Genomic DNA, 25321 nt, shown 5'->3' with positions numbered 1-25321 from the left:
CAAAATCATCAGCCCTCCCTTCAACTGAGCACTAGCAGAAGTTTGAACATTGATGGCATCAGCCAGATCGACTGAAAGCTGATTTAATTTTGTGCCTGCTTGAACCGTATTAGCCATAGCGTACCCTGCAGCTGTAGCAGCAGCAGCACTGCTGAAATCGCTATTATTACAGCAGCAGTAATGCCAAAATCTCTTTTTTGTCTGAACAGGCATAAGGTGGAGGGTGTTTCCACCGGAACAGGGATCCAACATGGGATCCAGGCCACCATGGCGTGAGTGTCCTTTGTTACATCCCAACATTGAGAAATCCAACAAGAATCATTAGAACAGCCTTCAAATGAATCATTTGAAAGGATAAACAAGAAAGGGGGTAAACACAGACTGGGGTAGGTGGATAATTTATCTGGTTTACCAAAGTTTTATTGAACCCAGTGATCTCTACACTGGTATTAGTATATCCATGAGTCCAGGGAGGCAGCATGCATTCCTCAATACTGAGCAGTTCTTGAGATGCCAGTAAAAGAAGCCTTTCCAACTGCTCCTCCCTGGATAAAGATCAAAGGATTGAGTTCTGAACAACTGCCATTGACTCCACAATGCGTCCACTTGTGAAAGGGATGTATTCTAATGTCCTGTATGAAAAGTCCCGTTTTCATAGCCAATTCCTTCTCTAGGTCAACCATCATGTTGGGAGAAAAGGAAAAGGTTTTACTCTGATCTACTCAACGAGTGATGGAGGATTGACAATCAGACCAGGGCAGGATCAGCCCTTCATCTTCCAAGCTACAATGGGGGGCTATTCTTGGTTGGTGGGGACGTTCTTTGTTTGAAAAGTTAGGTGGTAGAAATGTACCATTAACCCAAATTGCCTCCTGCCAGAAGGTCCGATTTGTAATGGTTATATCTGCATTGGAAGTATCTTGGGTTGTGCTCCCCAAGTCTCCTCGGTGCTTATTAAACATTCCCAAGGCTCAGGCTATGAGGTTGATACATTTTCCTGGTCCATTAATTTGAAAACATAAAGAACCCTGTTCTTGTAAAGAGCTATTTTCTCCTAATGGTGCTCAGGTGGGATCATAGGGTAGATATGGCAAATCCACTGTTTTATTAGTAGTAAAGAATTTTGGAAAAACTATAGCATCATGGTAAACTGGCATTGGTTTAGGGAAAGTCGAGAGAATGGCCCATCTCTTTCCGCCCATTATACTAGGAACCTGAGACAATTTCAGCATTGCCAGGATCAGGAACAGTCCTCAGGAGGTCAGCATCTTCCACACCATCCTTGATAAATATCTTGCAGGTGAGTCGTTCCGGCAGCCAAAATGGGTTGTCTTCACTCTGTGGAAAAACACAGACAACTCCCTTGGATCTTATCAAAATAGGATCCGGGCCTTTCCACAGACCAGTTAAAACATCCTTCCATTTGACCATTTCTTTTGGTCTATCAGGGTCTGTGCTATGTTGCTCAGCTGCAGAATGTCCTTGCTCGTCGAGATTCAAAAAATTAAGTGTGAAGAGTGCCATGGAGACAACTACTCTTGGCACTGAGGGCAGAGTCTCATCAACTCCCCCCTTTTGTTTTATAAAATAAGATTTGAGTGTGCGGTGGGCACGTTCCACAATGCCTTGTCCTTGAGGATTATAAGGAAGGCCAGTCAGGTGAGTGACATCCATTTGATGACAAAATTGTTGAAATTTAGCAGAAGTATACGCTGGCCCATTGTCCGTTTTTAGGATTGTGGGCTTGCCCCAAGCACTCCAGGCTTCTTGGTAGTGCTGTATAACATGAGAGGCTTTTTCACCTGTTAAAGGTGTGGCAAACATTACACCAGAGCAGGTGTCAATAGAAACATGTAAATACTGATTTCTCCCAAAAGAGGAAATATGTGTGACATCCATTTGCCAGACTTGTAATGGCCTGACACCTCGGGGGTTTACCCCTATATGAGGAGTAGGTAAAAATTGACAACAGTTTTGACACTGGGTGACAATATCATGAGCTTCTTTTCTGGTTAAAGTAGAACGGTGGCATAAAGTTTCAGCCGTCACATGAAAGCATTTATGAAATTCCCTTGCAGCTTCTGTCTGCGAGGACAGAGCAGCAGCCACAATTCTAGTGGCTTTATCTGCGAAGTCATTTCCATGAGACATAGGGCCAGGAAGGCCAGAATGAGCTCTGACATAAGTAATATAGACACGATGTTTTCTGTGTAACAAGGATGACTGAATTTGTTGAAAAATGTGAGCAAGCTTACTAGATGATTTAATTAAGCCAGCAGCTTCAAGTGTATTCACTGCATTGACTACATATAAGGAATCAGATATAATATTAAGCGGTCCTGGGAAAGTGTTAAGGACCTCTAGTACCACTAAACACTCTATAACCTGGGGTGATATCTCATTATATTGCTTGGATGTTACTTGGTCATTTATTACATATGCACCTATGCCAGATTTTGATCCGTCTGTATATACTAACACCCCATCTGCAAGTGGGTGTTTGGCTGTAATTACTGGAAACACTATGGCTTGAGTTAAGACAAACTGCAAAATTGGATGTTTAGGAAAATGATTATCAATTTTTCCTGAATAGGAGGTAACTAAGACTGCCCAATCATCAGTCGTTGCTGCCAGGGTTCGAACTTGAGCAGAGGTATAAGGCACAATTAGTATATGAGTTTCTTCTCCAAAATGAGTGATGGCAGCTTTTATTCCCCTAAGTGCAAGTTGAGCGACTGCATTAGCGTACCATTCAATGATTTTTGCAGGGGAAGCATTAGGGTGGACCCACAATAAGGGTCCATTTTGCCACAAGACTGCTGTTGGCAACTGTGCGGTTTTTAATATGCACAATTCAAATGACTTCGACTTATCAATGCGTAATAATTGGGCACCTTGTAAGGCTTTTTCTATAGTTTGTAAAGCTTGACAGGCAGCTGGGGTAAGTGCTCTATGGGAGGAGATGTGAGTATCTCCTTCTAAGATATCAAATAAAGGCTTTAACTCTGCTGATGGAATTTTCAAAAATGGTCTCAGCCAATTAATATCTCCCAACAATTTTTGAAAATCATTTAAGGTATGTAATTGATCTTTGCAGATTTCTAATTTTTGAGGAACAATTTTGTCAGGATAAATGCGTGACACAAGGAAGGTTCCCATTTGAGCAACTTGCACCTTCTCGGTGGCTACCTGCAATCCCCATTGCCCTAATGTCTGTATTAATATAGGGTATGCATCTTGCAATAACTGTGGATCTTTATGGCAAATGAGAATGTCATCCATATAAAGAGCTAAAAGCAAGTATGGAAAATAATTTCTAACTGATTTAAGTGCCAATTGCATGAACAGTTGGCACATGGTAGGACTATTTGCCATCACCTGAGGTAGAACCTTCCATTGGTACCGTTGATCAGGTTCCAAATGGTTAATGGCTGGGATGGTAAATGCGAATCTTTGCCTACCTTGAGGGCACAGAGGTATAGAGAAAAAACAGTCTTTAATATCTATGATTATAATCTCGCAATTTTTTTGGTAAGGCAGAAAGCAATGGTAGCCCTCGCTGAACTGGCCCAAACAAGCGCATTTGTGCATTAATTGCTCTGAGGTCATGTAATAAGCGCCATCTGCCAGATTTTTTCTTAATTACGAAAATAGGTGTATTCCAGGGTGAGGTAGAGGGTTCTAAATGACCTAAGCATAGCTGTTCAGAAATCAAATTTGTGGCTGCTTCTAACTTTTCAGAGGAAAGAGGCCATTGAGGAACCCATACAGCTTCCTCTCTAAGCCATGGTATGGGCATGGAACCCTCAACAGCCGCTTCTAGAAAAAACCCAAACCTTGTCTCCCAGTATTACCTTCTTGAGGGATAGGTTCAAGCCTACCCTGCTCTCCTTTCCCTAATCCTTTTCCTTCTGTATAGCCCATTTTTCTCATCATTTGAACAGCTTGTGGTGAGTATTCATTAGTCAAGATCATTCCCATTGCCTGTAAAATATCTCTCCCCCAGAGATTAACTGGGAGTGGTAAGACATAAGGAGTGAATTGTCCCGTTTGACCTTCAGGCGCTTGCCATCTCAAAGAACGGGAGCTAATAGTGGGGCAGGACTGGTAGCCTAACCCTTGTAAAGAGTGTGATGACTGAGTGACGGGCCAGGTTTTTGGTCACCAGTGGGAAGAAACAATACTTTTTTCTGCTCCTGTATCTAAAATTCCCTTAAATTGTTTCCTTTCTATAACTAACTCCAAGGATGGCCTGGAATCTAAAGACATTATTAAGTAAGCAGAATCATTTCCAGTAGAACCAATCCTTCTGGGAGCTTGAGGAATACCAGAGGAGGGAAAACAGCCATGTAGGCTTGGCAAAATTATTAGTTGAGCTATTCTGTCCCCTTGTGATATAGAAAAGACACCTTGAGGGCAGGAACAGAGAACTTGAAGTTCCCCTTTATAATCCTGATCTACAACTCCAGGGTGGACAATAAAGCCTTGTAAGGTGAGGGAAGCCCGGCCCAAAATTAGGCCGACACTTTCAGATGGCAAAGGCCCCTTATAATCAGTAGGAATTGGCTGCACTCCCAGCTGAGGCATCAGCATGAATCGGGTGGAGGCACGGAGGTCCAATCCAGCCGAGCCTTCTGTTGCCCTGCGGACCGTGTTGTCCACTTGTTGCCCATTGGAGTCCCATATGTTTTGGGGCCCTGGGACTTGGGGGCCCGAAACTCGTTTTTGAAATGCCTTCATTCTCATTTTCTACCACTTGAGGGGGCCCTGGCTGCAAGAGCCTGCCTCGAATATCTCTAATTGAGCGACAATCTTTGGCCCAATGGTATCCTTTTCCACACTTAGTACACAACCCTGGCGCTGTCCTTTTTATGGGGGCTCTGCAGTCCTTTTTTAAATGCCCTGGTTTGCCACAATTAAAGCAAAGTTTGAGCTCCGCTGAGTCCGAGCGCCTCTGCCCCTGCAGAATGGCAGCTGCCAATCCAGCATTAGTAAGCGGCCCTCCAAGCTCACGGCAAACCTTTAACCAGTCCTGTAACCCCTTTCTCTTTCTAGGTGTGATTGCTGATCTGCATTCCTGCGTAGCTTGTTCATAAACCAGCTGTTCAATTAAAGGCATAGCTGCCTCTGGATCTCCAAATATCCTCCCTGCTGCCTCCGTCATTCTGGCCACAAAATCTGAGAATGACTCCTGTGAGTCCTGGGTAATTCTTGTCAAATGTCCACTCACCTCCCCCGTCCTAGAGAGTGCTTTCCACGCCTTAACAGCGGCAGCTAAGATCTGAGTGTACGCTCCCCAATGATAATTTGTCTGGTTAGCAGTGTGCTGTCCCTGACCTGTAAGTAATTCAAAAGTCCACGTTCTTTGGTCCCCTTCCATGGTGGCATTAGCCCTTGCCTGTGTCTGGCAGAAATCCTGCCATAATGCTTTCCACTCAAGATACATCCCCATATTTGGAACCACAGCTTTCACCACCGCTGTCCAATCTCCAGGAGTCATTGCTGAAGCCGCAAACCTTTCGACTTGTGCTATAGTGAAATTGGCGCTGACTCCATAGTTACGGACAGACTCGGCAAGCTCCTTAATCTGTATATACTCCACCAGAACATGAACTCGCCCTCCCTCGGCTCCTTCAAAAACTGGAAATGCCTGTTGCATTTTCCTCTGTTCCTCTTTTGGAATGAATGAGTCTGAATGATACCTCTGCACATAAGGCAGAGGTGCACTAGGACCCTGAAGCCGACAGCCCGGAGGCTGAGCAGCAAGCTGGCTTTCGCCAGCTGCTTTTTGCCTTTTTCTGGACTGATTAGCTCGCATTTTATCTGGCTGGTACCTTTCTCCCTCATAACGAGGTGCTTCCTCCTCCAAGTCCGTTTCCTCAGAGGGGCTAAGTCCCTCATCTGATTCTGAGCTACTAAGAGCTAGTTCCTTAAACTCATCTAGTGGCGGGTATAGGTTCCTTCTCCTAGGGACCTCTGCTGATTGATCTTCTTCTCTTTTTCCTTCTCCTTCCTTCCAAACTCACCCCGGGTATTCTTTCCCGACATTATCTTTTCCTCGGGCTCAAGGTCCGTGGAAAGGCCTGTATGCTTAATTGGTGCACCATGTGTCCGTTTTGCTCCTAATCTCTCTCCCTGCTCTACCTCTGATAGACTGTCTAGAATTTCGTCCAGAATTCTCTGCCCTGCCTTAACCACTTGTTGACATTCCTTGTCCTTTAAGCACGATCTTATCAGCTTCCACAACGGCATGGTTCCTGCTTTAAGTTTGCCATTCTCCAGTTCCCTAACTAAATATCCCTTGAGTTTCTCCCAAGAGGGGATAGTTAAGGACCCTGAACACGCAAACCACGGTGCTATGTGATCTACCTCTTTTACAAAGCCTTCTAGTGTCTTGGTGGCGACTTTCAAGCCACGCTGCTTCAGGACCGACCATAAGGCGGTCACCACAGAGTGGGAGATTCCCATACTGGTCGCTGTCCAGGCCTGACTGTGACTGAGAACCAGTCAGCAATACTGGTCGCTGTCCAGGCCTGACCGCGACTGAGAACCAGTCAGCAGTTCCAGAGGTGGAAGCAAAACAAAATCGAAAGGGAAGGAATAATCGCAGTGAAAACAATCAAAAGGGTGTCTAACTCTGGAGAAATTTCAAGACTGTACTACCTTGTAGAGCTGTAAAGTGTCCCGTAGTTCTGAACCCGCCCCGTGAAACGGGGGTCTCCTAACAGTGCCTGGTGATGATAAATTCTCGAGTTTCTCGGTGCCACTTCTTGCCCGAGTTAGTATCTCGCCGGCAAGAATTCACTCGGACAACCAGATCCTATGGCAAAGCTTTTATTGCTTCAACATAAGGAAGACCCCAAACCTGGAAAATGGTGCTCTTATATAGCCCGCAGCGTGACGTTTCAGCACCTGATGTGGCGTGACAGCACCTGATTAGTTGCTCGCCCATCACCCCATTACTACGCCCCGAGATGGGCAGTGACTGGGCGTGAATTCACTCTTGCACTTGCGCATAAGGCTTGTTTACTAGTTAGGCGTAGTGGAAGCCAGTGCCATCTTATAATGGCGATTGCTCATCTCCACAGGCCCCAGCATAGTCTCACAAGAGACAGCTATATCTGGGTCCTTTAGCAAAATCTTGCTAGTGTATGCAATGGTGTCAGCATTTGGAGTCTGATTATGGGATGGATCCCCGAATATGGCAATCACTAGATGGTCCATCCTTTCGTCACAGATCCAAACTTTGTCTCTGTAACTCCTTCCATGGGTGTTTTGTTCCCAATTCTAAGAAGGGGCAAAGTGTCCACACTTTGGTCTTCATTCTTTTTGAGTTTCATACGTTTAGCAAATTGTATCTTATATCTTGGGTATTCTAAGTTTCTGGGCTAATATCCACTTATCAGTGAGTACATATTGTGTGACTTCCTTTGTGATTGGGTTACCTCACTCAGGATGATGTCCTCCAGGTCCATCCATTTGCCTAGGAATTTCATAAATTCATTCTTTTTAATAGCTGAGTAGTACTCCATTGTGTAAATGTACCACATTTTCTGTATCCATTCCTCTGTTGAGCGGCATCTGGGTTCTTTCCAGCTCCTGGCTATTATAAATAAGGCTGCTGTGAACATAGTGGCATGTGTCCTTCTTACCGGTTGGGACATCTTCTGGCTATATGCCCAGAAGAGGTATTGCAGGATCCTCTGGTAGTACTATGTCCAATTTTCCGAGGAACCGCCAGACTGCTTTCCAGAGTGGTTGTATAAGCTTGCAATTCCACCAACAATGGAGGAGTGTTCCTCTTTCTCCACATCCTTGCCAGCATCTGCTGTCACCTGAATTTTTGATCTTATCCATTCTGACTGGTGTGAGGTGGAATCTCAGGGTTGATTTGATTTGCATTTTCCTGATGATTAAGGATGTTGAACATTTTTTCAGGTGCTTCTCTGCCATTCGGTATTCCTCAGGTGAGAATTCTTTGTTCAGCTTTGAGCCCCATTTTTAATGGGGTTATTTGATTTTCTGGAGTCCACCGATCCAAATGATTTCCAACTAGAGTTTTCATCAATTATTATTACAGGATTACTGGCCCTTAACTTTGAAGCCAGATTCTGCCATACCTGGTACACCCCGTAAGTGAAGACTGAATGTGTTCCACAGACTTCAAAGTCACAGATCACTAGGAGCGATGAAGGAAGATGGGACTTCTACACACGCACTCAGCAAGAAATAGTCTGCTCATATCACTCCTTTCCCCAAGTACATCAATAGGAAATGAGAAGGAGATTGGTGTAGGACGTTAGATATTCATGCCACTCAAGTGGCAGGAATGGTTTTCCCTACCAATGATTCCATTTGTAAACTTTGTATTCTCTGTAAACTCTGTATATTTGCTAAACTCTGTAAACTCTCAAGGTAGGAAAGGAGTCAGGCTCCTGTCTGAGGTGCTCCAGCAGCCAGGCCCATCCTCAGACGTCTCTGTTTTAATTGTCACAAAGGTCATCTCTAGCTACTCAGCAGAACCCTCCCCAGATTATGCTAATTTTAGGTGAAAAGTCTCATGAAAAGCTATAAACCCCTGAATATCAAAACCTACCAAACCCTGAACTTCCCATAGCAACCCAACCCCTGAGCACAAAACAACAAAAAATAAAAACAACAAAACCAACACAAAACAATCCCTGAACAGGAAAACCCTGAGCACCAAATCCCACCAGTTCTTACCCTGGAAACCTCCACCCTAGAAAACTCTATCCCCAAGAACATCTAAGCACTGTGCATTGTCCAATTCCCCATTGTCTGCTCCTTCCTGGGAACTTAGGCAGCCACTCCTGGTCTTACCCACTCACACCTTGGAACCACCAATAAATCTTTTATGAGATACTCTGCCTGGTGTGACTCTCTCATCCGAAGATTGACAATAAGCAATGAAGAGAAGCAGGGGAGAAGCAAAGAGGAGGAGCAGGGCTGAGACTCCTGAGCTGCTGAGCTCAGCTGGGGAAACCCTTCCCTGGGAGCAGCAACCCTTCTACTGAGGAGGTTTCCTCTCAAAGCTGTGTGGTTCTTGGATTCCATATTTCAGGTACCCTTCTCTTGGGACATTGTCCCACCTGGGAACTGTGTTCCTCTTAGGTTTCTGAGTCCCAGAACACCTATTTCCAATCTGAGCAGAATGACTGACAATGGCCCAGAGCATCCTTAAGAATCATACCAATAAAATGGGGGATAAAGGATGCTGAGGGCTTAAGTCAGGATGGTGGGGAGGAGGAATTATGATTCCCCTGGACTGAGCAAGCACTTGGGAAAGATCCAGAGTGTAACAGTTTGTGGGGGAGGAGTCAAGAACAGAGAAATCACGTATGGCGTGATAAAATTTTCCCTCAGAGCTTCAGAAGAGCTCAATTCAGCTATGAGGCTGTTAGTGATGTGATCAGCTGTTCACAGGTCTGGCTGCAGGCACCTGAGCATTGGTTCAACACAGGTGGGACCTGAGAAATCAAAAGCAAACACTCACAGAAAGCATATGATGGGGCATATGATCAGGAGGAGAGGGTAGTGCCAGTGAAGAGGTCAGCCTGGCCTATGGATAGGTATCATGAGGACACACACAGATACACACACAGACACACACACACACAGACACCCCCCTCCCCCCAAAAAAAGCACAGCCATTGGGAAGAGCATGTTGTAGTTCTTTGGTAAGGAGCTTCAACCAGGGAACAGAAGTTATATCCTTCTCTTGGGAGCCATATGTGACCATGTCCTTGCTCTTGAAAAGGTGATACTGCTAGATTTAGGTGCAACATCCTTTAGAACACAAGGGCAGGGAAGGGGGAAGCAAGAGGAGAGACTTAGGATTCCTAAAACTTTCAGCTTTATTAAAGCTCCACCTGACATTTCTACTGATGCTGACAGTCCCTGTAAAGAGAAGCCAGCCCAAGGTCAGCCTGGAATGCATGTTCTCAGAGCTCTGAACCTTTCCTTTCTTACATGCATGTTCCTTGGACCCTAGGCTTGATAAGAGCTGTTGGGTGATTTCTGTCTTTTCAGGTGTTTATACCCTAATCCAGTAAAGTGGACATCAGCTCTATTTCTAAATAGGGAGAAAACAGCAAGTTGAGACCACACTGTTTAGGAGAAAAGTATGTGCAGAAATTGGTGTGAAAAGTCTCTTCATGAACATAGAAATGTGGGAGAGAAGAATGGGGATGTATATGCCTTGTGCACATGAAGCCCGAGATGAAGTTTTGGATGTAGAAGGCAATGAATGAAAGACTGCCTGTAAATTCCAGCAACTAAGGAGGCCTAGAGCCAGTTTTGTCATTGAGACTTCAGACAGCTTGGCCTTTACAGTTCTGAGACATAACACTTCCATGAGCAAAGCCTTAGCCTTGAAGACAGCTATGGAAGCTCAGACAAATACAGAACTTCCCTATCTCTTATTACACTGAACTCCCATGCCAGAAGGGGCTTCCATAGTTGCATAGTGACTGTCCATTTGTGTTCTTACCAGCAGTAGATGAATGCTCACCTATCTCCACATCTTCCTAGCCACTATGAGTTGTCACTAGTGGTATTGAACTTAACTATTGTGATAGGTGTGAGATGGAATCTCAGAATAGTCCTGATTTGCATTTCCCTGATGTACAGTAACACTAAACATTTGTGTTTCTAAGCCATTTCTGTTTTTTCTATTGAGAGATATGTACCCCATTTAAATTTATTTGTTTCCTTGATATCAGGTTTTTTGTTTTTAAATGTATTTTTGATATTAGCCTTGTAATTGAATGTGTAGTTGAAACTTTTTTTCCATTTTGTAGACTGCCTCTTAAAAACACTATTAATGGGAAATTAGATAATACTCTTACGTGTGAACCCACAAAACTGGCAGATACATTGCAGATAACATTGTTACTAAACAAAAGATTAATATAAAACATCTGTTTACCTCAATAATGTAGATGGATATATTTTAAAATATTTATATTCTTTGAAAAATTCATACGTGTTTTGGTCATATTTCACTAATATATTCTCTTGACATCTACTCCTGCCTACTTCTGTGACTCCCAACTGTGTGTCTCTGGTTTTATAAAATTATTAATATTGCCAGAGGTAGACCCTTAAAGAAATCTGTCCCTCCCTCCACCAGAAGCCTTTAACTGTCCATAGTGCACCAGTTAGGAGTAGTAGCTCATGGACCCTTCCTACCGGATGTTTGACTGTTGACTGGCTTTATGCTCTACAGGTAATCACAGGTGCTGTGTGTCTTGAGAGCAGCAGTCTTGTCATTTCCAAAAGACAAGGTTTCCCTCTCATCTTCCCTGACTTTGGGCTCCCACAGTCTTTCTGTCCCATCTTTCATGATGGTCTTTGAGCCTTGTGGGAGGGGTATGATATAGATATCCCATTAATCATGGCTGAAATTAGTGATATAAAAATAAAAATATAAAGAATCAGTGAAACAAGGAGTTGATTTGTTGAAAACACTAACAAGATTGGCATACCTTTATGCCAAGCTAACCAAAAGAAAGAGAAGAGTGGAATTAATAAAATTAAAGAGGAAAAAGACATAGAGGGCATCTAATACTTTTAAAATTTACATTCTACCAACTGGACAAATTCTTTTTTTTAATTGATGAATCTCTAGATGTACATGATCTACTAGAATGAAACATGAATAACTTGAGGAGCCACATATTAACCAATGACACAGAAACAGTACTTTTCCCAACTAAAAGGAACCCAGTGCCAGATGGACTCAGTGAGGAAATTGACCAGATATTTAAACAATTAACATTACTTGGATTATTCTGCAAACTACAAACAGAACAATCACATTCAAATTCTTTTTTTGAAGGTCAGTGTTACCCTAATGTTGAAAGAGAGAGAGAGGGAGAGAGAGAGAGATAGATAGGCAGAATGCCAGCCTCACTGATGAACACAGATATATAAATTATCAATAAAATACTTTGTGAGCCAAATTCATAATCACATAAATTATCAACCAGACCTCAGTCTGCTTCATTCCATACATGCAGAGATTATTATTTATACAATAATCAACGAATTTATTCCACCACATAAAATGTCTAAAGGATAGAAACCATCTGATCATATTATTGGATGAAAATAAAAAAGGCCTCTGACAAAATTCAATAACCAATCATAATAAAAATTCTGGAGATTCTAAGATATAGAGCTTATCTCTCAGTAGAAAAAGGTCAATGTACAAAAAGCTCATTGCCAACATCATGTAAAATACAGAAAAGTTCAAAGCAATTTCACTACAAAGAGGAAAGCAAACCAGGATACAGGGAAGACACAATGTGTCACCTGACCTTCTAGTGGGCAGTCACTATTCACCAAGACCAGAGAAGAGAGATAAACCTTAGTTTATATCTTATAGTCAGCCTTTCTTGCCTCTCAGGCATATTGATTTGCCAGAGCAGCCTCCACGTACCATATAACTTTAGTTTCATCCAAAGGATTTCAATGCAGATAAATATTTTTGCCTCCACAAACACTTGAAAATCTTACTTTATAGCAGGTTTTTGTGTCTTTTTGTTCTAGGGATCTAGGTGGAGATGCAGAATAATGGGATGCTGTATTTGACATTTCATGGATGCAAAGTGAATTGACAGAGTACTTTTCTCATTAAAGTTGGTCCATAACATCAAGGTGGTCTATGAGCAAGTGAACGTGCACATATGCAGAAACACAAGTGAGTACATGCCCCCCCACACACACACAGAGAGAGAGAGAGAGAGAGAGAGAGAGAGAGAGAGAGAGAGAGAGAGAGAGAAACACACTTGCATATACAAACACCCATACCAAAAAGATCTACAGAAGTACCTCCCACTACACATAACAGATCCTGTTCACAAATATGCTCACCTGTACCTGAGTATATGTGTGTACGTGCATGTGTGTGCACAAACACACACCAATGCAAGTTTGCTGTGTTTCAGCACATTTCCTGTCTCATGATGAGGTAGTGAGTGGGACCTATGATGTTTTTACAAGGCTCTTTGACTCAGCCAGGTTCTGCTGTGCTGGCCTGTTTTTTTCCCTCTTCAGGAAATTTTTCTATGCAGAAACTCACTGATCCTACAGGTAAGTTAGAAGCTATGCAAAGCTAGTTTGGATCTCAGAAGACCAGCTTCCCAAGAAAGAGGCATTCAAGAAAAGCCTCTCACAATGGCCAAGTTTACTCATCATGGTCCCCTCACTAAAGGTATCCTGGCTCCTTCGCAAAGACATTGGTAACACCAAAGGAAGACAGTGAGGTGGAGGATGCTTACTTGGGCTTGACTGTGTTTATGGTTGGAAATGAGAGCAACTTGCTCCTGATGCCTCATTCTACCTGCTACTGTTTGGCACATAGGTCATAGATCTTCATGCTGGCCTCCTCACATAGCCTCTTTGTCTCCTCACAGGACTCTCTCAGAGCAATCTGCTCCCCAAGCAGCTTACTGATCTCATTATACAATGTATTTACTTTGTGCTTTACCTGAGTAGACTCACTCGGGAGGTAGCAGTACCTGATGCTGAACCACAAACAAAAAATGGTGAATCTCAGCCAGCATCCATGTTCCTCCCACTCCTCCTAGTACTATCATCTCTTCAAGGGCCCTGATCCCCAGATAACCTGGGATTAGAGTGCACAGTAGCCATGTAGCATCATCTGTAGCAGGTCAGATGTAAAGAACAGGCACATTCTAAAAGACTCAAAGTACTTCTGAAAACCCTGACACCAACAGGACCTCATGCACCTCCCAGAAGACCACATGTCCCCATGTGTGTATATGTCTGTGGTGTTAGAAAACCATCAGCAGGTAGAAGGCAAACAGCCTCTGAGAGAGAAGAGAAGATACAACAGGGTCACAAAATTTCTATGTGTCTTTTGTAACCCAGAGCTCCAGAGGCTTAGTGTTGATATTTTGATCATGGTGGAAACCTTTTCTATCTAGAGGACCCTGAGTTAGGAAGGATAGTTTTTAGAGGGGCTCACAGACTCTTCAAACTTAATACAACAGATCCCAAGAGGTACAAATCCAAGAGCCTTTCCCCATAGTTTTCCTGTAAAGACACAGTATATAGAACCTGAGCCCTCACTTTGGTTCAAAGACATATATGGACAGACACATTCTATGCCTAGTGCTGGGATCTTAGCCCTGTTAGTCATTCACCAGTAGGATTTATTTTCTTCAGTAAGCCTCTTGAAATTATCCAAAGCCTCATTTATCTCCTGGGGCATTTTCTGCAGGTCCCACACCAACTTCTGCTGTTACATCTTGAGCATCACAGATCTAAAGTTCAGTTTGTGGTAGGGCATGGACTAAGGAGCAAACAACCCTCTCAAATTCATGTTAAATCCTGGACTACCCCAGCCCAGGACATGCCACATCCTTGCTCCTTGGTACTGGGTCCTCAAGGTGCTTATTAAGCCTATTGTCCTGGGCCCCAGAGCAGCAGAGCTAGGAAACCAAAAAGAGGAAACCTGCTTGAGCTCATTGAGGGGGCTTGAAGGAACAGACTAGCTCTCCAAGAACTTTCCAGGAGTTTGTGCCACAGGCATGGGTCCAATAGAAACCTATGATGACTATTCTGTTTTTGGAGAACATTCTCAAACCTGGGATCTATTGCTACATGAATACATAAAGAATTTAATCAGTGTTTACAGGGAAAAGGCTTTATAACTAGCACAAAGAAATTCCAACGTGCCTCCAGGGTAAGCGCAGAGGTTCAAAGTGAAGCTCCTTGGCCTCATCACTATCATTACCTGGAAACTAGTTAGGCCAATCCTCAGGCCTAATCAAGGCCACAGTCTCCCCGGATCTTAAGGGAAATACACAATTACACTTAGAATGCCAAATAAATACAATGATGTGGTATTATCTCAGAGTATAATGAATAGTATCAGATAAAAGCAGTGGTAATGTCCAGCCAATCCAGTCAGAGAGGCAGCACGTGGAACCAGGTCCCTACAGCTGTGGACTATACCAATTGGACCCAAAGCACCTCTAGGTCAATTACAAAAAACGATTGGCCATAAACACAGAGCACCCAACATTTCTTAGAAGCCCACACGTGTTAAGGCTTCTTAAAATGGGTGATAATGCTGGGCAGTGGTGGCACACACCTTTAATCCTAGCACTTGGGAGGCAGAGGCAGGTGGATTTCTGAGTTCGAGGGCAGCCTGGTCTATAGAGTGAGTTCCAGGACAGCCAGGGATACACTGAGAAACCCTGTCTCAAGAACCCAATAAATAAAAATTGGGTGATAAGAGCTCACACACTACCTCTCTTTTCACTAGATTGAGTCAGGCCACAGGCTCTAATTTACTTTTGGAGGAAGCAAAATAGCCTGTGACCCCATCCAACTATGTGAACTTCAGGTTCTGTGTCTAAGACGAAATCAGGAAAATGAGTTTGGGTGTGAAGACAGCCTGGACTTGAAACCTCCTGTGATGAGGGGAATCATGGAGTTAACAGAGAGGGCTCAAGATGATCAACAAAGAACTGAGCATAACGACTACCTGTGGTTCAAATCCTTTTTGGTGTAATGGGTTAGGACTGAAGTTCATCCCTCTCACAGATCATCTTCTGGAGATCAATTATCAGGTTCTCCAACCTCTTCATGCTCTCTTCCTGCTCAGTGATGGTGGAGGGTTGGGATCATGCCTTCCCAGCAGACTCTGTAGGTAGATAAACACAAACTTGTATAGATGCTGAGATGCGGACAGGAGAGGCAATGCTTAGTCCTAAACAGAAGCCTAAGGAAGTGAGAATGTCAGAGACATTGAATCCCTGAAAGAGCAGGAAAGCCATCTTCAAGCTGGGCTCTTCAGCTAGGTCCCTGTTCCCAACCACTATAGCTAGACATATGCCTCACACCCTATTGCTATAATAAGCTGAAATGCATTAGCTGGCCCAGACAGGAAGATTTGCAGGACTTGGCAGTTCATATCTGATGTGATAGAGGGAAGTCCTGGAGTCCATACTGCTTAGCAGCACCAAGCCCTAATCATGTGGTTCAAGGACAAAGTGTCTGAGACCTTGATACATGATTAGTGGATACCTTGTTCCTGACACCACGTAGTCATGTACCTTACAGAAATCTGCTGCGGATGAAGTGCTTCAGCATCCTATGCTGAGAGGGACACTGTTATTCTCACCTAGCATCTAGAGGCATTGCTTGTCTCCATTTCACTAAGAATGAAATTAAAGAGTTCCCAGCAAAGCAGCTGCAGATTTGGCAGTTCCTGGCTCTCTGCCAAACTAATCATCAGAAGTTCTTGATGCTGGGTCTGCCATTTAGGAAATCCTAGGCTCCAGATATAAGTGCTAGTCCTGGATGGTCCGGCTCAAGCCTGCATGCTCCAGGAACCTCCCCCAAACTGCCCAGGACCCACTCTGCCTTCTTCAGGACAATTTCTTTCTTCCTTTTTAACACCAAGACAGGTTTGCATCCTTTCGTTTCCATCTGTATCTTCTTGTTCTTCATCTTTCCTCTGAAATAACCTGAGCAGCCTGACGTTTTGCCTGTTTGTGAACCCAAAAGCCACTGAAAGAATACCTCACAGGCAGTTGTCACCACAACACTGGTGACATCACAGAAGATTCTAGGACTGTCCTGGATACAAGAGATTGTTCAGGGATGAGACTACTGGTGATGTCACTGAGAACTGCCATGGCCTACCTGCTAATTAGCTCTCCACAAATGGATCAGTTTCTGAGGTGCCCTTTCCTGGGTCCTCACCTATGACACAGGGGATACCCCTTGGCACACTCTCCTTACAAAACTAGAGATTTCTCTCTGCTTCATTGCAAGTCAAGTGCTTTGGAAGGGGTGAGTTGGTTAGGGCCGTGGCATGGGTAGGAGATCTCTGTTGTACCCAAAGTTCTAGTTAATTTTATGCAAGTTGTGTTATATTTTCTTGCTGTGCATGGCTTGAGAGTGGGTATTGTTTGTATATATTCATGTGTTTTCACAAAAATCTCTGGTTTTCTCTCCCATTTTTTTGCAATGAACTGTCCCCCTCACACCCCAGTTTTGGCAACATAGGTGCTTTGGTTCAGGGTGAATATCAAATTATAAACTTTGTGTCCCATCAGAAGATAAAGTCCCACATCCTACTTTCTCCAATACAACCAGACAATTGAAGTAGACATCAGTGAGTAAAGGTCAATGTAGGCTGTATGTTGCTGGTCTGTCATCACCTTAGCTATCACTTCCCCAATATGCACCTTCTTGAGTCTCCAGGTCCAGGCTTTAGGGTGTTAGGGGTTGGACCATGATCTTGTATTGACACCAAACCTAAGATACAGGAGGATGGGCAAGAAGTAGAAAGGCCTGAGGTATGGTCAATCCTCAATTTTAATGGGTCTGTATGTTCAGGAGAGAGTCCATTTGGCACTGTCATCTGTCAATTTTGCCTTCTTGACCGAGGTGTGCTGAATCTATGGTAAAATACCACCTTACCTCATAGGGGTAAGAGTGAAAAAATCATGTAAGTCTTTTATAAATTGATTTAATTGCCTTTGGCTACCCCCTTGAGCCATGCAGTATCACTACAGCAAGGATCTAAAAGAAGGTATGTTGGGGAAGTCAGAAATCCACTGAGTCTCTCAGGAAGTCAAATAAATAGTCTTTATGGGGAACTGCCTGAATAATAAGAAAGATATGGTTAGAGAATTTGGCCAACTGCTGATCTCTGAGCATGGGGGCAATGGGGGAAGTATTCTAAACATAATATTATACAGTTGAAGTCCTCCCTATATAGGGTACAGTAGATGCAAAGGAAGGAGGCCTATCCACCCTTTTCTGTACTCTAGTGAGAATTTTGTAATGTTTTCTTTAATGTCCTTTTCTTTGTTTTCACATTACCAGAACTCTGAGGTCTGCATGCACATTGAAATTTTCCATCTAGGCATTTATCATTCACTTTTTTTTTTTTTTTTTTTTTTGGTTTTTCGAGACAAGTTTCTCTGTGTAGCCCTGGCTGTCCTGAAACTCACCAGGCTGGCCTCGAACTCAGAAATCTGCCTGCCTCTGCCTCCCAAGTGCTGGGATTAAAGGTGTGCACCACCACGCCCGGCTTATCATTCACTATTAAATGAGAAGTTTTGGCTATGAATGCTCAGCTATTGTGTGAGACAATTCTGAGGGAGCGGTAAAATTGTTGTACCAATACATTGAGGAGCTTTTTCTCCTCTCTTTGAGATTTTCATTCTGGTGGAGAAAGCATCTTCCCACCCAGAAAAGGCTCCATTCAAGGAGAAGTATATCTATTTTAGATTTACTTTACTACAAACCTGACATATTGCTTAGATATTTCAGGCCAGTCTGCCAAGTCTATAGCATACCTTGTTCTGAGCAACTCAAAAAGTATTGTGGACCACAGACAGGTAGCTTGGTGATGGTTAGTTACCATAACCTGGCTAATATTTTTCTGGCAGAGTGATCCTTCCCTCTGGTGTCCACCATTAATCTTTTGTTTCAAGTTCTCCATTTGTTCTTTTTACATCCTCTATTTCCCCTTGGAATACCACATAATCTCAGGCATCACTGGGTCATGGTATGTCTCCAGAATGTTATGAGGACCCACTGTTCTTTGGACCCCATGTTGGGTAGTCATATCTGTGCCCTGGTTACCTCTGGCCTCAAGGAAGTCATTAAGTTGATGTCCTCAGCATTGAAACAAAAGGAACATGTGGAGGAAAGCAAATAGTTTCCAGAAGAACCAAGAATCCATCTTTGTTTTTAATTTCCTTTCTGTAAGCAGTGAGGAGCCCTCTTTCCCTAAAGATCATATCAGGCACATGTCCAAAACACACATAACAAAAGCAAAGTGACTTTCCTGGTATGTGATGACAGATCATCTTTTACACTATCTATTCTGGCTCTAAGGCTTGGTACCAAATCATTTCTCTAACAGTAACTGCTTAAGCCCCTGTGTACCTGGTTCCATATTTAATGAAGATATCCCCATCCATGAAGAACATTACATCAGAATCAGGGTTTGGGGTGCCATTGGGTCTAGACAGATGCCTTGGGGCATGGTTGTTTCCTCATACATGGTTGAGCACCTGTGGGTCATAAGGCAAGAGGGTAGCAGGATTGATGACTGCATTTTCAAACCAGTCTCCGTGTTGATTCTGGAGTTGGACTTGCTACTCTTCCACATATGCATTACACAGCAAGGGTTCTGGAGTCTCTTTGAGGAGAGCCACAACTGCATGAGTGTTTGAGTATAAGATCCTGACCCAGAGTTAAGTTCTCCAATTCTTTTACTAGAATAGTGGTAGCTACCACATCTCTTAGACATGTGAGCCAGCATGAGGTTATAGGTTCCAGTAGTTTGGACAAGCATAGCACAGGGGTGATTCCATGGCCCTAAAGTGTGTGCTTAAACACCCTTTGCAGTACATTTTGTTTCATGGACAGACGAATGAAAGGTTTGGAAGCATCTGGAAGTACTAGTGATGGATCCAAAAATCATCTCTATTTAAAGACGCAAGCAAGTATGGTTAATTTAGTCCCGATTAGAAGATTAGTCCATTCATTTGTGCTTGTGTATAGAGGCTTGGCTCTTTCTGAAAATCCTGGTATCCAGGGACTGTAATACCCAACCACATGGTGGGTCATTCAAACCTGCCACTGAGTCATGGTGTTGGGATCTGTAGGGTGTCAGCAATCCTTTGCTGAGCTCCTTTGCTTCCCCACAGTTTGTATCTTATATTGGTATCCCCTTATGAACAAAGTTGGACTTTCTTTTCTTTTTTTTAATAAAAAGCATCCTTTATTGATGATTTACTATTTATAGAGATAGCATTTCGTAGTTACAAATTCTTTATTTCTCATTTACTCCGGTAGTAAGAGCTACATGTTAAGTGACTTCCACAAATCAGGCACCTATTTTTTTTAAGTTAGGTTTTTATTTCATTTACATTTCAAATGTTATCCCAAAAGTCCCCCACACGCACCCCCACCCACTCCCCCACCCACCCACTCCCACTTCTTGGCCCTGGCGTTCCCCTGTACTGAGGCATATAAAGTTTGCACGACCAGTGGGCCTCTCTTTCCACTAGGCCATCTTCTGATACAAATGCAGCTAGAGACACGAGCTCCGGGGGTACTGGTTAGTTCATATTGTTGTTCCACCTATAGGGTTGCAGATCTCTTTAGCTCCTTGGGTACTTTCTCTAGCTCCTCCATTGGGGGCCCTGTGATCCATCCAATAGCTGACTGTGAGCATCCACTTCTGTGTTTCCTAGGCCCTGGCATAGTCTCATAAGAGACAGCTATATCAGGGTCCTTTCAGCAAACGCTTGCTAGTGTATGCAATGGTGTCAGCGTTTGGAGGCCGATTATGGGATGGATCCTGGGATATGGCAGTCTCTAGATGGTCCATCCTTTTGTCTCAGCTCCAAACTTTGTCTCTGTAACTCCTTCCATGGGTGTTTTGTTCCCAATTCTAAGAAGGGGCAAAGTGTCCACAGTCCACACTTTGGTCTTCATTCTTCTTGAGTTTCATGTGTTTAGCAAATTGTATCTTATATCTTGGGTATTCTAAGTTTCTGGGCTAATATCCACTTATCAGTGAGTACATATCATTTGAGTTCTTTTGTGATTGGGTTACCTCACTCAGGATAATGCCCTCCAGGTCCAACCATTTGCCTAGGAATTTCATAAATTCATTCTTTTTAATAGCTGAGTAGTACTCCATGTGTAAATGTACCACATTTTCTGTATCCATTCCTCTGTTGAGGGGCATCTGGGTACTTTCTAGCTTCTTGCTATTATAAATAAGGCTGCTATGAATATAGTGGAGCATGTGTCTTTCTCATTAGTTGGGACATCTTCTAGATATATGCCCAGGAGAGGTATTGCGGATCCTCTGGTAGTACCAGTGTAAAAGCTATGAACTCTTTTACCTCCTTGGGGTCACTGAGAAAGAGAAGGATAGAGAGAAAATTCACATGTACAGACGAATACACTCCCCCACACACAAACACACTAAATGAATGAATCAAAATCAAAATCTGATTGCTTCATACTTACAACTATACAAGTATACACACACACACACACACACACAAACACACACATACACATACATACATTTATATAGACCTAAAGACAGACATACACATATTCACACATTGAATGGTTACAGCAAAGCTCCAACAAGCAGATTCCATGTATTCCACAATACATATATAAGTACCCAACTGGTTGATAGTAGGAACAATGTTCTAACCCCCTTATACACAAACTTTACACATACACACATAATGGATGGATGGGAGACACAATGTTCCAACCACGCCACAGCATTTTTTATTCTTTCTTCCATCGTTTATATATCCCAGCAAAATCTTTCAAGTAGTATAAAATTACAATGTTATTATTATCCAGTTTTCATCTAGTGAATGATTATGAAAAATCAATGTGTTTTCTAATACATTTACAAGAACTAATATTAGGTAGCATAGGGAAAGAAAACACATTATTTTAAAAAGCCCAGGCCCATTCACAACCAAGCAACTTGTTATAGATTAAGAAAGTGTAAGCAAGCAAGGTGAGAAACTGGAGAATCCCCAGTTGTTTGCCTTTTGGGAGAGCAAAGGACTAACACAAGAAGAGAGGAACTGTCAACATCTCTGTAGTACATTGTCTTCAGCAACACTTGTGGATAATACAAGGTTCACTTCAATACTGATTTGGAGAGATCATCTGATGCTCTTGGGTTGGCTCTGTCTGGAGAGCATCTTGACATCAGCACAGTATTCCATGAACCTATTTTCTACAATATGGATGGCTGATAGCCAAGCAAACGTTGAGAAACTCAAGAACACAGGTAAAGGGAACCCACTTGGTTTTACCCCTTCTCTCTGTCTGAGCTCTCAAGTTCACTTGAAGGTCATTGAAGTGATGCTGCAGCTATACTGCCAAGTCTTTAGAGTAGGTGACCAACACCTTCTGCTTCAGCAGGTACGACAGTCTTTCCTCCAGTATTTTCTGCTCTTGTTCATTAGATAATTGTGATGTGGTGGAGGGTTATAAGCATGTGTGTTTGAGTGTGCATGTGAATGTGTGTGTATATGTGTGTGCACACTCATGTGTGTGGTTAAATAGGTGGAGAAACAGCTTCTACTGTCCCAGCTTACCTGATACTGGTTTTCCCAGATGTCACAGATCTTCTCATGGGACTCTTCACAGTCTCCTCACCTCCTCACAGGACTCTTGCAGCATATCCGCTACTCTTGTAGATTTCTTTTCTACCATCTCAACATGTTAACCTTGCCTTTTGCTTTCTTTCTGGAGAAGGCTGTGGAGGGTGCTGAATTATGAACAAAAATTTGTAAGCCTCAGCCAGCTTCCATCTGCCACCTGTACTTCTAAGCACTACTACCCACCCTGAAAGGTTCATGGTTCCCAGACAGCACCAGACTAGAGCCCATAGTAGCCATGCCAGCATCTCCAAGAGGCAGGCTAAGTCCAGAGAAAAGCCAAATTCTAGAGGTTTCATACAACTTCTGAAAATTCTAATACCAAAAAGGATGACACCAAAAGGATCTATGCACCTCCAAATGCTAGATGTGGCTCCCACCTGTGCTTAACTGCCCATGGCAGTGGGAAAACATTCAGGACTCAAGTCATCCAGAACAGGACAATGCCTTCCCATGTAATACCTTCCAGTAGTCTCTTTAGGTATCTAAACACAAGTGACATTGTATGGTTGAGTGGCATAGGGCCAGGAGAGACCATGCTGAGTTCAAATAGTGGCCTGAGTAAGAGGGAATGAATACTTGGAATCCAGTGATGCCCCTAAAATCAGGGCAGCATTCTCAAGATGAGATTCCATTCCTGACCACTGTGGCTAGTCATGTACCTCAGCCCAGACTGCAGTTCTACTGGCTCTGGATGGCATAAGCTAGCCAGCCATGCTGTGCTTGGAGGGCATTGTCAGCTAGTATCTGATGTGATGCAAGGAGTTCCTTGAATCCCTAGTGCTTAGCACTATCAAGCTGCGATTGCCTGTGTCCAAGGCGAAAGTACCTGAACGTCTGAGACCTTGGTTTATGTCCAGGAGGATTTTCTGTTATTGTTTTTGCTATCAGACATCCATGGAACTTAAAAGAATCCAGTAAAGATGCAGTGTAGCAAAAGCCTACAGACATGGACTCCTCATAGAGGACCAATTCTCTCTCTCTCTCTCTCCCTCTCCCCCCCCCCCTCTCTCTCTCTCTGTGTGTGTGTGTGTGTGTGTGTGTGTGTGTGTGTGCTTGTGTCCCTATGGGTCCTGGGAGTTTGTAGTTTACAGTGAGGCCTGTTTCGAAGTGAGACTGTCACTATGGGCAGGGAGCCCCACTTTAAGCAGCACTGCTCTTAGTCCATGTGTTCACCTTCGTGGCACAATGAAATCCCATGGGGGTTACACACACACACACAGACACACACACACACAGACACACACACACACACACACACACACACACACACATATATTCTGATGTTGATTCTTTGCCCTCAAATACTGATTATTTGCTCTGTGTAGTAATAAGAACTCACAACTGAGAATCAGTGTTCTGAAGATATAAAACTAGGTGGTAACAGGGTGGGCCAAGACCTGTAGCACAGACTTCCTGGGAACTTTTTAGAGTGGTACTCTTTTTCTACAGGTCCATGAGGGAGGTCTTGAAGCCCTGGATCCCTTACTAGGGAACCCCAACATGTGTTGGTGTCCTGGGGTCAGGATACTAAGTTTAATAAGCACCAGAAGGTCTCAGTATATAGGAGGCAGAATGTGGCAGCCACTGCATGAAAGTAGTCCAGGTAGTAGCCTGAATTCACATGATCCTTGAGGCCTGTGTCATGGAGTAGCTTCAGTGACTAGAAGAATGGGTTAGATTTATTTCCTATACTCAAAGCAGGCAAAAAAGGATGAAAGTCCTCCATGTAATATCAAATATATCCAGAAGAGGGTGCTAGATCCTCAGTACCCAAAGTATCCAGAATATGGGATAAGACAGATTGCTATCCAGTACCAAAGACATCCAGAGAGCATCTTAAGATCAAAGTCAGCTTGTGGTGTAGCCCTAGGAGCAAGGAGGAGGAGTCTGCCTCCTGATGCCCTCTTCTGACAGTCAGAATGAAATTAAGGAGCTCTTGCAGAGCAGCCGCAGCCTTGACAATTCCTGCTCTTTGTCAAACAAACTGCTTCCCAGAAGCTCCAAGCTTCTGATTCCTATTACTGGAAGTCCAAGCTCAAGCCCACCTTCTCTAGGAAGCTCCCTCTTTCATGCCCAGGATTCTCAGTGACTTCCCCACGGCCATTAATTCTTGCTCTTTTAACACTAAGACCAAAGGCCATCTTGTGGCTGCCTCTTTCTGGTCTCTGTATGTTCATTGTTCTCTCCTCCAAGAAGCCTGCTCAATTTTGTCAGCATGACTAAGGGTGAACCATAAAGGTAGTTAATGAATGCTCCAAGAGCAGTTGGAGTCACCACAACATTAGTAACATCACAGAAAATGCCAGGGCTCTCCAGGTTACAACACAACATCTAGGGAAGGGACTTCTGATGTCACACAGGTCAGCTCTTACCTTCCTCCTAAGTACCTCACCCAAATTGACCTGAAGTCAAAGTGCCTTTTCCAGAGAGTGGGTGGGATACATTGCCTTTTGGTACTCAAAATATTAAAAGGTGGCTATCAATCACCTTCCAATGACAAACATATCCAGAAGAGATCCTTTGGATCCCCATGCAAATACACATGAAATACCCAGACTCCAGAATAAGACAATAGGCAATACACAACACATCTAGATAAAGTGTGATAGATCCCCTTGCAGTACTGAAACTATCCAGAAGAGGTTAATACATGTCCAGCCAGTTTCTATGCTGTGAGGACTGACCTGGACAGAATGGAAGATGTCACCACTAAAGACCAAAGTATGGTGATGCTGGCCAGGTGTTCTGGAAGATTTTATGTGAGAATTGCAGCCCAGCTGGTTATTGCAGGAGAAAAACTGGAACAAGGATTTGGTTCATGTCCTGAATCTTATTCTACAGAAAAATTGTAGTATCACTAATACATGTCAGCAAATGACTAATACCTATAAGGGAAGTAGTGTTACACTAAGCATACATCACTGCATTACAGTAGTGTGTTAGCTTTTTAAATGTGGAAAAGGTAAAGCTGATGAAGGGGGTATTGTATAGGATTGGAGAGATGGCAATAAGGCATCAATTATTTTCTAGAGATACCTGAAGTAGCTGAGATGTGAGAGTTCACATACTACACTGAT

The 25321-nt window shown here is 43.3% G+C and overlaps 2 long non-coding RNA genes across 4 annotated transcripts; one reads left to right on the top strand and one right to left on the bottom strand.

Annotated features, from left to right (window-relative positions):
- Positions 1–1214: 1214 nt before the first annotated feature.
- Positions 1215–16598, bottom strand: Gm34060. 3 transcript variants are annotated; one of them, XR_383390.2, is made up of 3 exons: positions 16418–16579; positions 15542–15700; positions 1215–1338 (listed from the first exon to the last, which is right to left on the bottom strand). It is a non-coding gene; the product is annotated as a predicted gene, 34060 (long non-coding RNA). The 3 variants fall into 3 exon arrangements; XR_874575.1 differs by lacking the exon at positions 16418–16579 and adding an exon at positions 16582–16598 and having other exon boundaries at positions 1311–1338; XR_383389.1 differs by having other exon boundaries at positions 1311–1338; positions 16181–16535.
- Positions 5164–8886, top strand: Gm41141. Its single transcript, XR_874574.1, has 2 exons — positions 5164–5193; positions 8081–8886. It is a non-coding gene; the product is annotated as a predicted gene, 41141 (long non-coding RNA).
- Positions 16599–25321: the final 8723 nt, after the last annotated feature.

Source organism: Mus musculus, chromosome 14 (genome assembly GCF_000001635.26).
Source record: "Mus musculus strain C57BL/6J chromosome 14, GRCm38.p6 C57BL/6J".
Lineage (NCBI taxonomy): Eukaryota > Metazoa > Chordata > Mammalia > Rodentia > Muridae > Mus > Mus musculus.
This window is presented reverse-complemented; position numbering and strand designations above follow the sequence as displayed.